The sequence below is a fragment of the Vigna radiata genome, chromosome 11 (assembly GCF_000741045.1).
Source record: "Vigna radiata var. radiata cultivar VC1973A chromosome 11, Vradiata_ver6, whole genome shotgun sequence".
Lineage (NCBI taxonomy): Eukaryota > Viridiplantae > Streptophyta > Magnoliopsida > Fabales > Fabaceae > Vigna > Vigna radiata.
Window position 1 is genome coordinate 7,645,835 of NC_028361.1, and position 16,256 is coordinate 7,662,090.

Sequence of the window (16,256 nt, forward strand, 5' to 3'; positions counted from 1 at the left end):
TTCCTTTACTAAAAAAAACAAATCAAAATACAATAAAATTCTCAACGATAAAATAAAACAATAAAAATTCTAAATCTTGAAATTTTATTTAAAATTATATAAAGAAAAAATTAGGTGTTTTAATTTTTTTATTCATGTAAGTATTTTTTTTCTCTAACCATTTTATTTAATAATGAATGTTTTTTTAGTTGGAGCTAGTGTAGAGATGAAAAAAAATGTTTGAGTGAGAGGAATGAAGGAGAAAGGGTTAAGAGGAATGAAGGAGGTGAGGAAGGGTTTGAGATTTCTTTTTTTAGTCTTGAGAATGAAAATTATTAAAATAAAGCAAGTGTTTCTGATTTTTTTTTTCAATTGAGGTTAGAGTATGGATGAAAGAGAAAATGCTGGAGTGAAAGAGATGAGAGAGAAAGAGTTGAGAGGAATGAGAGAGATGGGTAAGGGTTTGGGGTTTTTTTTTATTTTTTTTAATTTTGAGAATGAAAATTATTAAAATACCCTTAACCTTAAAACTTAGAATTCATAATATATAAGGGTATTTTTGTCTATTGAAACCCGGTATATATATATATATATATATATATATATATATATATATATATATATATATATATATATATATATATATATATATATATATATATACTTAGAAAATGGACATAATATTCGTTCATGTGAAAATAATTAGGTTGTTTCTTTTAATAAGCATATGATCTAAAAAGTGTGTTGCAAATAAGAAATGTTTATTATCTTTTTTTCTTTATAACGAATCTCCACTTTATATTTTTAAATATATTAATAAATAAAATTTGTGACTTTCTTCTTTATATTTTTATTATTATTTATATTCCTTTTACTTTCGCAACCCAATTTAGTTTGTTCCTTGTGCTCCCAGCCTTTTATATATATATATATATATATATATATATATATATATATATATATATATATATATATATATATATATATATATATTAAAAGTGATATATTGAGTCGACATAAAATACAACTATATCAAAGAAAATAAGAAGGTATAATAGGCCGATACAAAATTTCAAGTGATACTTAATTTTATGTCATTTAATATATTTTATATTTTAAATTTCTCAAACTACTTTTTCTTCGAATTCTTTGCAGGTGTGTTTTAAAAACTATTCATTGTTATATTTTTATCCCAAATCTTAAATGTTTATATCCATTTTTTTTATATTTTTTCCTTTTATATCTGAAATCCTTGTTTTGAAATATTTTTCAAAGTTTGTGAAACTATAAATATAGTTATATCATATATGAAATACTTATTAATCGGTATATCTTATAGACATTATGTTCTTAGAATATCTTTATCAGAAAGTCAAAGTAAGAGATTAAATTTCACTTTTTTGTGGTCCTATTATCTCACATTACATGTTTTTAAGATATTGTATTCACTTTTTGTTAATTTAAAGATTTTACAAGACCTAGTTTAGGGATATGTTTTTACACTTATACTTAATCATATATTTATTATTATAGAATATTTTAATGAAAGAAAAATTATTTTTATTTTAAGAATATTTTTTTATTCTTATGATTTAAATTTTTATTTGAGATGTTGAATATAAAACTGATGTCAAAATATTACCCTGAGATGACCTGGATGAAAAAGTCAACTTTGAAGAGCAATGGCTAAAGTTTTAGAACTTTGTGTTTTTTATATTGGAAAAAGTGAGTTGAACACACTTTTACAAACAAATTATTACATTATTAATTCCTCGTGTTTTTAAAATAAAAAGGTGTTTTGAAAAACAATTGTGAAACAGGGTAATTTTCTGATTACTGGCTCTTTTTTAGATTGTCCAAGATAGCGCGAGCTGTAAGCCAAGATTCCATCAAAAAGAATATAGAGCGAATAAAATGTTACAGCTGTATATATTATAGAATTTTAGATATGCAAAGTATCAGGTTATTTAAGAGTAGTATGGGATACACATTCGTGTAATTCATGTTAACAATTTTATTCTAATCATCCTTTTAAAAGTTAAAAAATAAAAACTTATTTTCTTTTAATTTAACAATAATATAAAGTTAAATATATTTTCAGTAAAAGAATCATTATTGTATCAAACTCGTGTAATTCAATAATCTAATAAATAGAATATTAGACGTGTTTAAAATAATGAGAAAATATTTTAATGTTAAAATAATTTAATAATATAAATAAAATTTCATAAATATGTTTCATTATCTAAAACATTCGTAATATTTCTAAAATTTATTTTTTGATTTCTTTCACCCTTCTCTCTAAAAATTATAGCTTCTGGGATATCTGTTCGACAATCAAGAAATGTCTAGAAGATCACGATAGTGGATTCTTCACTTCCAACCGATCAGTCTTTTATATAAAGTAAGTCAATTTCTGTTTTTAGTTTTCAATTTAAGACACATGCAAAGGGAATTTTTTGTAGGTGTCATTCAACCTCTCTTGTTGGTTCCTTGTTGATTAGTAGTCCTAACGACATATCTAGATTATGATTTTGTTGTTCATAGGCATAATTAGATTCCTTTGATATGTGGGAACTGTTTGAGGTTCTTTAAGGTCGTTTGATCTTCTAATAGATAAAGGAAGCTAATATTGTCCTTAATTTCGTGTTATGATGCATGAGATTATGTTTGTTATGTTGTGAGGAATAATGTTATGTTGGTTAGGTTATAATTGAAATGATTGTTTTAGTGTTAATTGTCTTTTAATAAGTGTGCTTGGTTATTGGATGCATGATGACATTGATGATTTTGATTTGGACTCAAACGAGCTTGTTAATGTTGTTGTTATGAAGTATAAATGGTATAAAATTGATGTAGTATTGGGAAGTAGAGAGTAGGTTGAGTTATAAGCTGGTTTTTGGTCTCAAAATGAGGTTTTGATAGGTGAGAAGTTGAGGCAACGGTCAAATGGGGAAAATGTAATTTTTGAGTCTGTTTTATAGTCATTTGAAACTTGTTTAAGCTTTGAGTTAAGTGAAATCTGATGTAAAACTGGTTGGTAGTTGATAGGTTAAATTTGTATGGTTTTTAATTCGTTTTTGGGGATTTTGACTAGTGAAATTCTAAAGTAGAGGGTTTGTGTTAAAGTAGAGGGTTTGAGGTCTGTTTTTGGGTCAATTATGACTTGTTTAGATCCCTAGGTTGCCAAGTTCTGTGTAAGAAAGTGTGGAATTGACCAAACACACAGACTCGAATAACCCACACTCATTTCTTCCCCTACTACCATTTTCTTTCACACTCCACACTCCTCACCCTAACTCGAGAACAACTCTTACACCCACACCTCCTTACTTTTTTTTTTTTCACAATTACATACAACCATCCACAACCACCACTCCTAACTACCCCTTCTTCCATCCTAACCCTTTCCTTTCTTCTTTCTCACAACATTTACACCCATAACCACTCAAACCATTAGGTGAATCACTACCCTCATGCATACAGGATAACCACCCTTAGCTACGTTCATGAACCATGTAGAACAACAGACACACATTAAAAACATGACCCAACCCGTGAAGCAATGCCATGTACCCCAAACAAAACTACAACAAATTTTAAATTGCTCCCCTTACCTTGTTTTCCCGAGATCCTCTAGGGTTCCTTTGGCTTCTAACACACTGAGCAGCCTCCCCTTCCTTACGACAACTGCTACTCTTCTCCTCAACCTCACGGTTCTTTCTTCTCTCTCAGCACTTTCTCTCGGTGTGAAAAGGCTAGGGTTACCTCTCACACACAACGTTCAACCGTTGAAGATAGGGCAAAGTGTCCTTATATCCTCTCCTTATATGTTACTCCAGGTCTGCCCTAAAACGGCCCAAAACCTAGCCTCTCATACCCTCAAATCTGACCCAAGAAATCTCCATCAATACCCTTCAAATACAACACTTAAGCACTGACCTAAAACTCCCTTTCTAAGTTTGAAATCCCTTTATTAAAAAAAACCTTGGTAGTTAAGGATATAAAATGGTGCGTTTAAGAGTATTAATAATACTCACCATGTTTCCCAAATGAGACAAAAGAAAGATAGAACATATACTCTGAAGTCATAACAAACCTAAACTAAGCCCCTCCCAGGTGGATAAGAGGTTATTTAAAATTCTCACTCCATAAATTGAAGAAGAGAAACTAAACTCATAGGCCTTTTTCCCACTTCTAAGCAAAAAAAATGCATGCCTGAAAGAACTATTTCTCCTCCCTCTAACTACTATTTTACGTGTGCCATGCAAAAGAATAAAAGAAATGAGCCTTTCTTACCTCTGGACACGAGCCACACAGCAAGGTGGTGATGGCGAGACTGAAGGCTTCGCAACAGCTTTACGGTGGCGACGCTAGGGTTTGCTCACGACGACTAGGGTTTCACTTTTGAGGAAAATTAGGGTTTCTGCCATGGATGGCAATGGGTCGGGTCGGGCACGGATAATGTCTACCCGTAACCCGACCCGATAAAAAAAAAAAATCCACCCTCTAACCGCACGATACCTGCTTAAAAAATATCTGCGGGTATTTTAAAACCTGCGGATACCCATGGATATCCGCAAATACCCGAAAATATTTAAAAAAATATTTATTTTTATAAATTATTAAAAATAAAATTTAAATAGAATTACAAAAAATATATAAATATAATATAAATTAAATTAAATATAAATTAAAATTCAATTTTAATTAAATTTAACCTTGTAAAATATAAATTAATATTAATTTTAATTAAATTAAATTTAATAAAATATAAATTAAATTTTTTTATTTAATTTATGCGGGTAGCGGATATCTGTGGGTACGGATAGTAAAATATCCGCATTCGACCCATTTAGAAGCGGGTATTAAAATATCTGCTACCTGCGGGTTGCGGGTAATAAATATCCGCGGGTATCAACTATCCGTTGCAGATTTTATCAGCGGATATCCGTGGGCGTGGATTTTTTTGCCATCCCTAGTTTCTGCTGTTGGGGAAGATGACGCTGACGTGACAGGAGTGATGTGGCAAAAATATGCCACTTCAATGTCCCAGCTCATAAAAACTTAACCTTGTTAAGCCAATTTAACGGTAAGGGCCCAATTGACTCAAATTAGCATTTTTTTAGGACTAAATTAGGAATTCTAATAAAACGGGGATTGAACTAGGAAAACCCACAAAAATAGAGACAACTAAAGGGGTTTAACCTAAAAAAAATTTTACAAATAAAAGGTGGTAATATTCGTTTAGACAAGTGGGCTGGAATTTTTTTTCCTAAACTTAACAGTACTAAATATGATTTTCATCAGTCCTATCCTGTCAAGTTGATGAACTCACTCAAAGGCATTGCTAAAAAGAATGAATGCATTTTTCTTTCACCTTGATTTTTAGTCTTAAGCCAAACATTTTAATTTACTAAAAAGATCAGAAGGGTAGCTATACTAGTACAAAATGAAGAAGCATTGACGTGTCGATTATTATATATGAGATCCTATATAAACCAACAAGTGATGCATATAATCTGCATAATCATCCTAAAGTCATATATGGAACTTTTATTTATAATAGTACCGATAGGCCTTTACCTTTCGCAAGCCTAATGATGACCCAATCACACTTTAATCTGCATTAGAGGCTTAATGAGTCATTATCACTAATAATCTGATCATACTATTAAGTCATACTGGACACTGCCTAAGTTTCGAAGGACGGCCTGAGTGGACGGTCTAAAAAGGCAACTCGAGTGGACGACTTGAAAAAATAGTCTGAGTAGACTGCCTGAGAGAATGGTTTAGATGAATGACCTGAAAAAACGGTCTAGATAAACAACCAAAAAAGTCAACTTAAATAAACTGCCTAAATAATGTTTGATTCCAAGACGACATATGTATGAATGTAGTGCACCATACATTAATATATATTTCAAACATTCAAATAATGAATGGTTTATGAATTATTACTGCTCCACTTTTAGACACCACGATCTATGTCGTTTCACTTTGGCTGTGTGTGAAGAATTTAGAATCGTGATAACCTAATTAATCCTAATATTAATTAACTGTTTTATTCAAATTATAAAGGCAAAGGTTCCTCTAGGAGCAAGATTACAATCGAATATATTTCGCGTCTTCTTGTTAAAAGTTGTCAGCCACTTAGCATCCATTATATGTTTCAACTACAAGAGTCAGTGTTTTTTGTTTGTTTAATATTTGATTCTGGTGTTTTGATATCTGAAGTTTTGTACTTTACCCTACTATATATTTTTTATGTCTTTAATACATATATACGTTTTTTTTTTTTTAATTCATGTTCGTATCTGTAACATTTTTTCTTCAAAAGGTACTACGGTTTTATAAAATATGCTTAAAATCAATGAAATTTTGATACCTTGTTTAGTTCCTACAACGTATCGATTAAATTTTTTTTAAGCTTTTACTATATTTAATAATGATAACGTCATCAGTATATATCTAAATATTATATCATATATGTTGACATGATACATTTAGATATATGATATCATATGTTATTTAAAATTAATAAATCTATTACAATTTTGTTATTAAAAAGTATATAAAAGAGTGAAGTAAGAGAAATATATTTAAGTTGTCTTTTATTTTAATTATTAGGTTGCCGGGAATAAAAATCAAATCGCCGTATTTATGAAAATTAATAAACGTAATAAATCTTAAATGAATAGAGGAATATATTCAAAACTAGTTATTGACTTCTTACAGGAGTTAAACATGAAATTAAAAATAATAAATTAACAGAAAATTTTATACGTATCGCACCTTGCAAGGTAATTTTAAAAGTTTTTATAAAATTTAAAATTGCATGTTTAAAGGAAAATATTAATATTAAACGATAACGAGGTGCTGTATATCTTATAGAAATAAAATAATTTAATTGTGTTTTTAATAGTACATTGAATTATAAGCTGTAAATATTATGATGAAAAATAAACTTGTTTATTATCCGAAATAATTTTAGTTTTGATGAAAAACACTCATATTAACTAAGTACGAGTATGAATAGATAATATTTACATTTTTTTAATTGGATATGGAAATAAGATAACTGTATTAGATAAATAGCATCTTGTTTTTATTTAAATTATTAAAATATTCATAATATATATATATATATATATATATATATATATATATATATATATATAATCACATTTTTTTCTCGTACTTGTTTGGTTTGTTACTAAATTTCTTTTCTTCTTTAAGATACTTTTTCTCTTATCAACCTTTACGCAATTATGTTTAAATGATATATGTTAATAGTATAAAGGCTTTTGTTTACTATATAATATGAAAAACTTATCTTCTATATCGTTTTATTCTTAATTTTTGTTTCATTTGAAGAAATATTTTATTTTGTTAAAACATTTTTTATTATTTTTCAACAGTTAATCCAGTTTACTATTTGAAAACTTTTCTTAGATATTTAATGTATTTTTTATCAGATCCTATCCTTAATTATACATTTGTTTTTCTTTGTGTAATTTTATTCAATAGTATATCAAATTGTTTCTAAATACATTTAATCATTTTTACTTTCTTCTAATATTTTTATTTGTTGTTTATTTTTATTATATAAAATATTGTTATAATATTTTTTGTATAATTATTTTTTATTTTCTAACTTATTATCATTGCAATAGTATAACAAAATCTCATTTACTATAATATAATAATTTAGTGTATTGATTAACATCATCCAACATAAAAAAAGGCATTCAATTATGTATAATAATAAGTTACACTTTAAAAAACGAGACTTTTAATAACATTTTTGAAATTATTGACAAAGTATAGGTACTAGTTCAATCTTAACTTAGCCTATACTTTGATTGCCTGAAATAATGAGTTTCTTCTTTGGAGTCTACCTTTGCAAGTCATTATTGATATTCTCACCTATAAATAGGTGTCCAATACTTCTTTTTGAAAACATACACAATCACGTCTCTTCCCTCTTTCTTATTTTGTTTTTGTTTTATCTCACTTCTCTTATATCCTGGTTTATAAAATATTTTAAATTTTCTTATTAGTTTTATTAAGATCATTACATATATTCGAAAAATCCCTATTATATATTAAGGATTTTATGTAAAGCATCACAAATAAATTCTTAAGAAAAATGAATATACACAGTTCAAAAAGTTAATTTTTTATGTTGTTGACCTTTTAAAGATCGGGGCATTGCGCAAAGATGTTTGACAGCACTGGATTCCCTTTACACCCTTATAACTACCGTAAATAATAATTTGTATTAGATTAAAGCATTTAATTAGATTATTGAATATAAAATTAATAAAATGAAAGTAAAAATTGATGACATGTCAGGCAACCACGTTCCTACAAGATAATAGGATGAAAAATAACTTTAAGATTTGACATGTATCAAATGGTAAGTTATAAATTTAGTAAAATAGAAAAACAAAAATTAAATAAAGATAAAAGATGCAATTATTGTTAAAAAAAATTGACCCAAAGAATAATTTTACTATTCATTTGGGTGATTTTCAACAACCTTTAAATAGATGCAAATAGGACTTTGAATCAAGTACAAATAATAAAAACTGAATATAAAATATCAATTTACTTAAAATTAAAACCACTTATATCTATTTTATCTCAATCAAAATCAAACTAAATATTATTAAACCCAAAACTAAATAAAATAACAAATCTCTAAAATTTGAGTTTATCTAACAAAAACCCATGAACTTAAATTCTGAGATCTCTTATCCTTATTCTTCTCTAAATATGATCTTTATTCTTCTTTCCTTATTCTTCTTTCTTCATTCTTCTCCTTATTTTTCTCTAAATCTGCTCCTTATTCTTCTTTCCTTATTCTTCATTCTTCTCCTTATTCTTCTCTCTTCTAGATCGGCCTTGAGTGTTCCGAACTTCTACCCTTCAGGTGAAACTTTTCCTGTAGCACTTGAAGTAGTGGTTAAAATTTCCGCTGTCGGTGCGCCTCCATAACCACGAGTAGCCCTTTCCAACCTCCATAACTCGCTTACCTGAATACCCTTTGCAAGGAAGACTTTTCGGAACTCGCTTACCTGAATACCCTTTGTCAGAAAGACTTTCGGCATAGGGATCACTATACTCATTTTGATAGGTCCTTCAACGACGCACTCAAAACTCTCGAAATCATCTGTCAATGATTTCAAACTCTTCTCCACAACTCGGTTGGCAAGCAACGACTCCATTTTTTTCTGAGTTGATCTGCCACTTTCTCCTTCAAATTTTCAAACTCTCTTTCTTCTTTCTTTCTATTCTCTCTTTCAAACACTTAGACTCTTTCCACTCTATCTTTTTTTTTCTCTCTCTTTTTTTCGGTACTCAAAGCACAATGGCTCTGGTACTATTTTCATAACCTACCATATATTGAAGAGTAAAATTATTTGTGTGGGTCATGTTATTTTTTTAACAATTATGAGGTGATATACTCATAAGTGCATGCACGAGAATATTAAAAGAATATAAAATGGAGAAACAGGTCACATGGTTTGGCTTCTAAGATGTCTATAAATTGCGGTTTATCGAAGGCTTCTCAAAACACAGTTTTAGCTAAAGAAGTGTAGTTAGTGTAGTAGGGTCCATGGAAACACCCAAAAAAGTCACTATCCAAAGTTGCCTTTGTCCTTCTCCTTCGAAACCACCACAACCAAAACATTCAAGCTCCCAGCCTGCAAAACCTCCCACTATACAACAGATTTTCTGCAAAAACACCACCAAAAAATCATGAACATAATAGCTTCATGATTCTTATATCAGTAAACATGCATGCATGCATGCTCTTCACTACCATCAATCTTATCTTTCCATCTATAATAATAGCAGTCACTTCACTTCTGTGTCTGATTGCTTCTTTTCTAGAAAATACTTAATTATCATATATATGTAATGCACTGGAAGAAGTTCCATGTATAAATAAAGAATGTGTGTTTTGATAAAATAAAAACCATAAGAATCTCAGTATGTTTATTTTGTTTCCTTCTCCTTTCTGCTGTTTCTCGATTTTATGGCATCTTCTTTCCTTACAGGTTTTTTTATGAGCAAGAAAGCCAAATATAACAAATAAACGTTCAAAAGACTAAATACCAATATCCGGTGATGAACAAGTAATCCTAAAAGATGATTTTTAGTTGAAAGTTTAATTATAATAAATTTAGTTTTTGAAAATTTGGTTTTGTTTTCTTTGAATTTTAGTTTCAAAATAAATTTAATCTAGAAATTCTCTATTCTATTAAAATTGTAGTATAAAAGTGTATATGTGCAACAATGTTAAAAACTATAGCTGTCAAACGGGTAACCCGGCTCGACCCAGCTCGGCCCACCACGGGTTGGTCACTTAGTGAGCCAACCCAACCCGACTCATTTATTAGCGAGTCAGAAAAACTTGAACTCAGCTCGACCCACCACGGGTTGGTGGGTAAACGGGTTGGTTCACTAGCCCATTTAATTACTTTTTTTTAAAATAAAAAAAATACAAACTTTCTGTAATTTAAATTTAAACAATTTTCACTCCCAAAAAATCATGTTAAAAACAATTCAAATAATAATAAAAAGTACAATATAATCCAAATGTCATTAAAAAAAAACACAAAAAACATACAAATAAGTTTCTTATATTCATCATTTTTTGTTCTTGTTGTAACCATTGACCCTTGTTCTTGTTGTCTCCAAATTCACTAATAAAGATTTTCCTAATATCAGAATAATTCCAACAATTAATAAAAAAAAAATATTAGTAAAAAAAAAGAGAAACAATACTCAACAACATCAACAAAAAATTAATAGTTTAATCTGTAACATAATTTTCCAAATTCAAATATATCAAAAAGAGCTTGTTCAAATAATGTATACTCAAATTATTTAAATAAAATGAACAAAATCCGATACAAGCATGTCAGAACATGAAAAAATCATTCCATGTCTTTAAATCTCCCAGAACAAAAAAACAAATTCGCAAACTCCTATTTTTGTCATTATAGGGTTTTTGAAAAAAAAAAGAGAAGTGAGGAAACAAAAATGTGGAGAAAAGAGAAGAAAAAAGGAAGGGTGTTTTACCTACTCCTTGAATAATTTGAGTGAAGTGAGGGTGAGAGCACCATCAAATGAGAACAAGTACCGTGAGAGTGATTTGTGAGAGTAGAGGTTACTTTTTTGGTATACATAGTGAGTGAATAAAGTATTTTATTTCTTAGGGTTTCATAAATAAAATAATAAATTAAAAAAACAAAATTAGGTAGGTGGGTTGGTGGGCCAACCCGGCTCACCACGGGTTCAACCCGCATGAGCCGGGTCTAATTGAGCCGGGTTGAAATTTGACCCGCATATAAGTGGGTTGTATTTTTCAAACCCAACCCGACCCGAATCCGTGACGGGCCGGATTGGCTCGCGGGTTGTGACCCATTTTGACGGCTCTAAAAACTACCATTGTCATGATATTATGATAGTAATAACAATTAGTGATGATATCATTATTACAAATTTTAATTTGATACAAAATATAAGTGTAAAATAGTAAAAATATAAAATAAAAAAAAATAGTATCAAATAAATATAAAAATCTTAAATGTATGAATATTTTTCAATAAAAATAGCTACCGCCTTCGTGATTTTAGAGGTAATTATGATGCATTGGGGGCGTTAACAATATAATTATGTTGACATTAGCAGTATGAGAATTATCAATTTTTTATTATATTTGTTTTTTCACTTAATTAAACATTTTTAAGAACAAAATAGCCGCAACAAGACAAAGAAATATTTGAAGTTGGAATATGATGTGATTTTTAGACCAAAATTTATTTCAGTAAGCCAAAATTTACACTCATTGATCAAGGTATCTTCAACAAGAATTTTCTTGTTTCTTGATATAAGTTAAATTGATAAATTAACTTCAATACGTAAAAAAGAAATAAGTTTGCTTTAAGATAATTTCAATAAAAATACATATTAAACGCTTTGGATGAAAATAATTTGGATCTTTAATTAAAAAATGATTATTTAAAAAATGCTGTTATAAAAGCAAAACATCTATCATGGCACACGTTGTATTTTTATTTTCTTAATTTTTGAAGAAAACATTAAACATGTTTTTAAACACGCTATAAAACAACTTCTTTTACACACCAAACGTATATGATTGTAGATAGAACACAAACTTAATCATCCATAGATTGTATTAATATTTATTTTATTTACGTTGTTGTTATACTTGAGATGCATGTGATTGACATTGGATCAAGTTAAATGCACATCCTGTATTTAAACTATTGTGATTAACTTCCATTTTTTTATACAAAATATCAAACTTCAACCCAAACACAGACTTAATAGGCTTTAAACCGGAAAATAAATACTATAGGAGGAAAGTCAACTGAATTGTAAAACTTAAATATAATATAGTCTACCAAATATTATACAACATTTTAGTGAGTGAATTTAATATTTGTTCTAGAATTTAAAAACATTCAAATTAAAAAAATCTATATTTCAACATTTGTTTCATAGACACTTACTTTGATATAAATATATTCTTATAAAAATATTTTATTTTAAAAGTTTGAATATAACAACGTGTTTCATAGTCTAAGTGAAAAAATATAAATTAAATGCATAATAAATATATTATTGTTTAAAATTTATATTTATTATTAAATTATTCAATCTAAGAGAGTTTTTTTTTAATATATGTGGATTGTAGATCAACTCTCCAATTTGTAAAATCTATTAACTTATGATAAAAAAAAAATAAAGTTCAAATCTGATCCAATTCAAACTTGTGATGAGTTAGACTAATTTACATTATTTGTTTAGACATGTTTACTTTTCAACACAATTTGTAAATGAATTTTAATTATAAGTAAGTTTGTTTTGATGACAAACTAATCTTAATTTATTTTTATATTTTAATATATTTTTATCTTTAAGTATAATTTTTACTTAAATGAAAATTTTATAATAATTTTTTATTTTAATTTAATTTGTTTAAATTTAATTTATAACTTTTATGATAACTTATTTTATAAATTATTTTGTAAATATATTAATAGACAAAAAATATTATATTAATTTAATAAAATCTTCTACCACCTTTTCATTTATTTGATTTCATTTCTCACATTTTTTCCCATTAAAATAAGTTTACTTTTCACTCATTTTCTCACAATTTCTCTCTTTTCCTACTTTCACTCTCATTCAAACATAAATCAATTTTCCATCTTCTTATTTTCTAAAATAAAAATAAAATATTTTTCTAATTAAACATTTAAAAAAACTAGACTAATTTACATACTTAGATTAGGTGGAGACAAAACAAGGTGGGGTTTGTATAGAATATTATTTTGTACGAAGGAAAAAAGAAGAAGCATATGCCTCTTTCTAGGCACCTTTTGAATTTAGAAACAGGACAATATTTATGATGCAAAGTGCAAGTTCCCAGAATTATGCTCCTTCTTCCAGAGTTTGTCGATTAATGTTTAATTATTATTGTTATTATTATTTATTGTAGTTTTTTTTAGTTAAAGAAGATTAATGTGTAATTATTATTATTATTATTATTATTATTATTATTATTATTTGTTGCAGTTATTTGAATTAAAGAAAGTTAAGAAAACTTCCAATATACTTCACATTTTCTTTTATATATACATAACATTGAAGAATATGATCATGGAGTCTTTATTATATTATCCTTAACCAATTTATACTCGATTTTTTCTTTATATAATAAATTTTGAGAAATTACAATTATTTCTTGAAGAGGTAAATATGTTTTTAGTGTCTGTACTTTGGGGTAATTTTGGTTTTAATCCATTTTCAAACTAAGGTACAATTTAGTCCTTCAACCTCAGAAAACTCTGGTTTGAGTCCTTTTTATCAAATTTTTTTAACTTTATTTGTTGTTTCAAGCACGTTTCATTATAGCATTTGGATTGTTTACACTAACACATTTTTGCTTCAATGTTAATTGAGAAACGTGTTTGAAACAACAAATAAAGTTAAAAAAAAATTGGTAAAAAAAATTAAAACCAGAGTTTTCTAAAGTTGAAGGACTAAATTGTACCTTAATTTGAAAATGGATTAAAATCAAAATCGTTCCAAAATATAGAAACTAAAAACATATTTAACCTTTTCTTAAAAAGGAATGTAATTTGTAAGTTTCTTCCTTTTATTATTATTATTATTGGTCGTTTTAGAGATTTTTTTTTTATTTTCAAATAAATAATTTCCTAGTTAAATATTCCGCATCAATTTAAAATATGTTCAAACTATAATACATAATATATAAATTATGCAAATACTCTTTTATAAAACTAAATTAGTTTTTTGGAAATTAAATTAGATTTAAATTTCATCCATTTTCTAAAATAATATTAGAATTATTAAGAACTCATTCTAGTGAAAATTAATTGAATTATTATGAAATTATTAAAAAGACAATCTCTTTATTTAAAAAAAACATTTATTAGAAATACTTTAGGAAAGAAAACAATTAATATAAAAAATAAATTAAAGAAAAATAAGAGCTTAGTCACATGTTTAAAATCAAAGTTTTTCTTAACTAATTAAATATAAATAGTTTAAATTGCAATAATTAATATAGTAATATATGCAATATAAAATGGGGTGGATAAGCTCATTCTTTTATGTGATATGATTTTGATGAAAAATTCCTCTATTTATTAAACGTGAGTATGTTTATAAATAATACTTGATTTTCTGATAAGGTTTTGATGAAAAATTCCCTTAGTTAAATAAAAAATATTAAACTTTAGTACTTTAGTCAAAGAATTCCCATGGTTTTCTGGATAAGGTTTTGATGAAAGATCTGAGACATAATGAACAAAATAATAGAGCTTTGTTGGTAACAAAAGTAACTCTCTTATATACGCAATTATAGCTTCTATCTGTTTGATTTATATACTCACCAAAAAAGCTTTGTTTAACTTTATCACTGGATAAAATATCTATAATATTCTATTCAATCTTTCACGGAAATTTAACAGCTAAAAAATATAATGATTAATTAGACTGAAAGAAATAAAATAAAATAATTTTATTTATTTATTTATTGAAGGATTATGTGTTGATTTTGTTAAAGGAATATTATTGAAAGCAATTTTGGAGACTACACTGTAAAGGTAGTAATTCGTAATCATGCCTATGTCACTATGTAACTTTTTATTAACGTCATGCTCTTTCAAAGCATCTGCAATTTAAAATACAATAATTTCGTTTTGATAATTATTTAATTTTTATATGTACCTTTACGCATTTAATTGGGATTTTGAAGTGTTTGATTCACATAAGCTGATGTCATTAATTTTCTCTTTAAATAAACTGGTCAAGTATCAGTTAAATAAACCGTGAAATAAATAGTACTGAGATGATTGATAAAAAATAAAAATTTACAACATTTCATACTAAATATTAAACGCATCATTATTTTCTGTTTGCTTAAAAAGTGAGAAACATTCTTTTTTTTTTTCAATGTAAACTTTTTCATTGTGAGTGAATTATCATGTACTATCGAAAGTCAAACTTAGGTATTACAATATAATATTTTATTTCAATTTGTTATGTATATTTTTTATTTTTTAAAGTACATTTTAATTGTTAAAAATCTATTAATCTATATTATATTGTTAGACCTTAGCAATCCATATAATATAATATTATATTTTTAATATTCTCTATTAATATTAATTAACTACAATATAAATAATAAACTCACTCTAAAAGAACTATTAAATTGTGAAAAAAATTCTTGATTTATAAATTCAATGGTGAATTCAAGTGATGATATTTTGATATTTCCCAAATAAAATATATTCACTTAATTTAATGTAACATCCCAAAATTATATAGCAAGTATATAAGCATGGCAAGCACAAATGTAATACTAGAAAGCAGTAAGAGCGATATGGTACTAGTATAAATATATACAGTCATCNATAAAATGAGTAATTCAAAAGCTTTACTCAATCGTAAAGTCTTTCAAAATATAAAAGAGGAGGGAGACAATAGGAAATAGAAATAAAACTAATGAACTAAGCTAAGAAGCTACTAAGTGCTAGGGGCTGGCTCATNGCTGTCCAAGGCCTGCTCTAGAGAGGTGTCATCTGCTGCATCTGCTCACATCCAAAAAGGATGATCATCGCAAGGGGAGAACCAGAACATACAAAACAAACAACATACAAGTGCAAGGGTAAGCTAGTATTCAAAACCATACAAGTTCA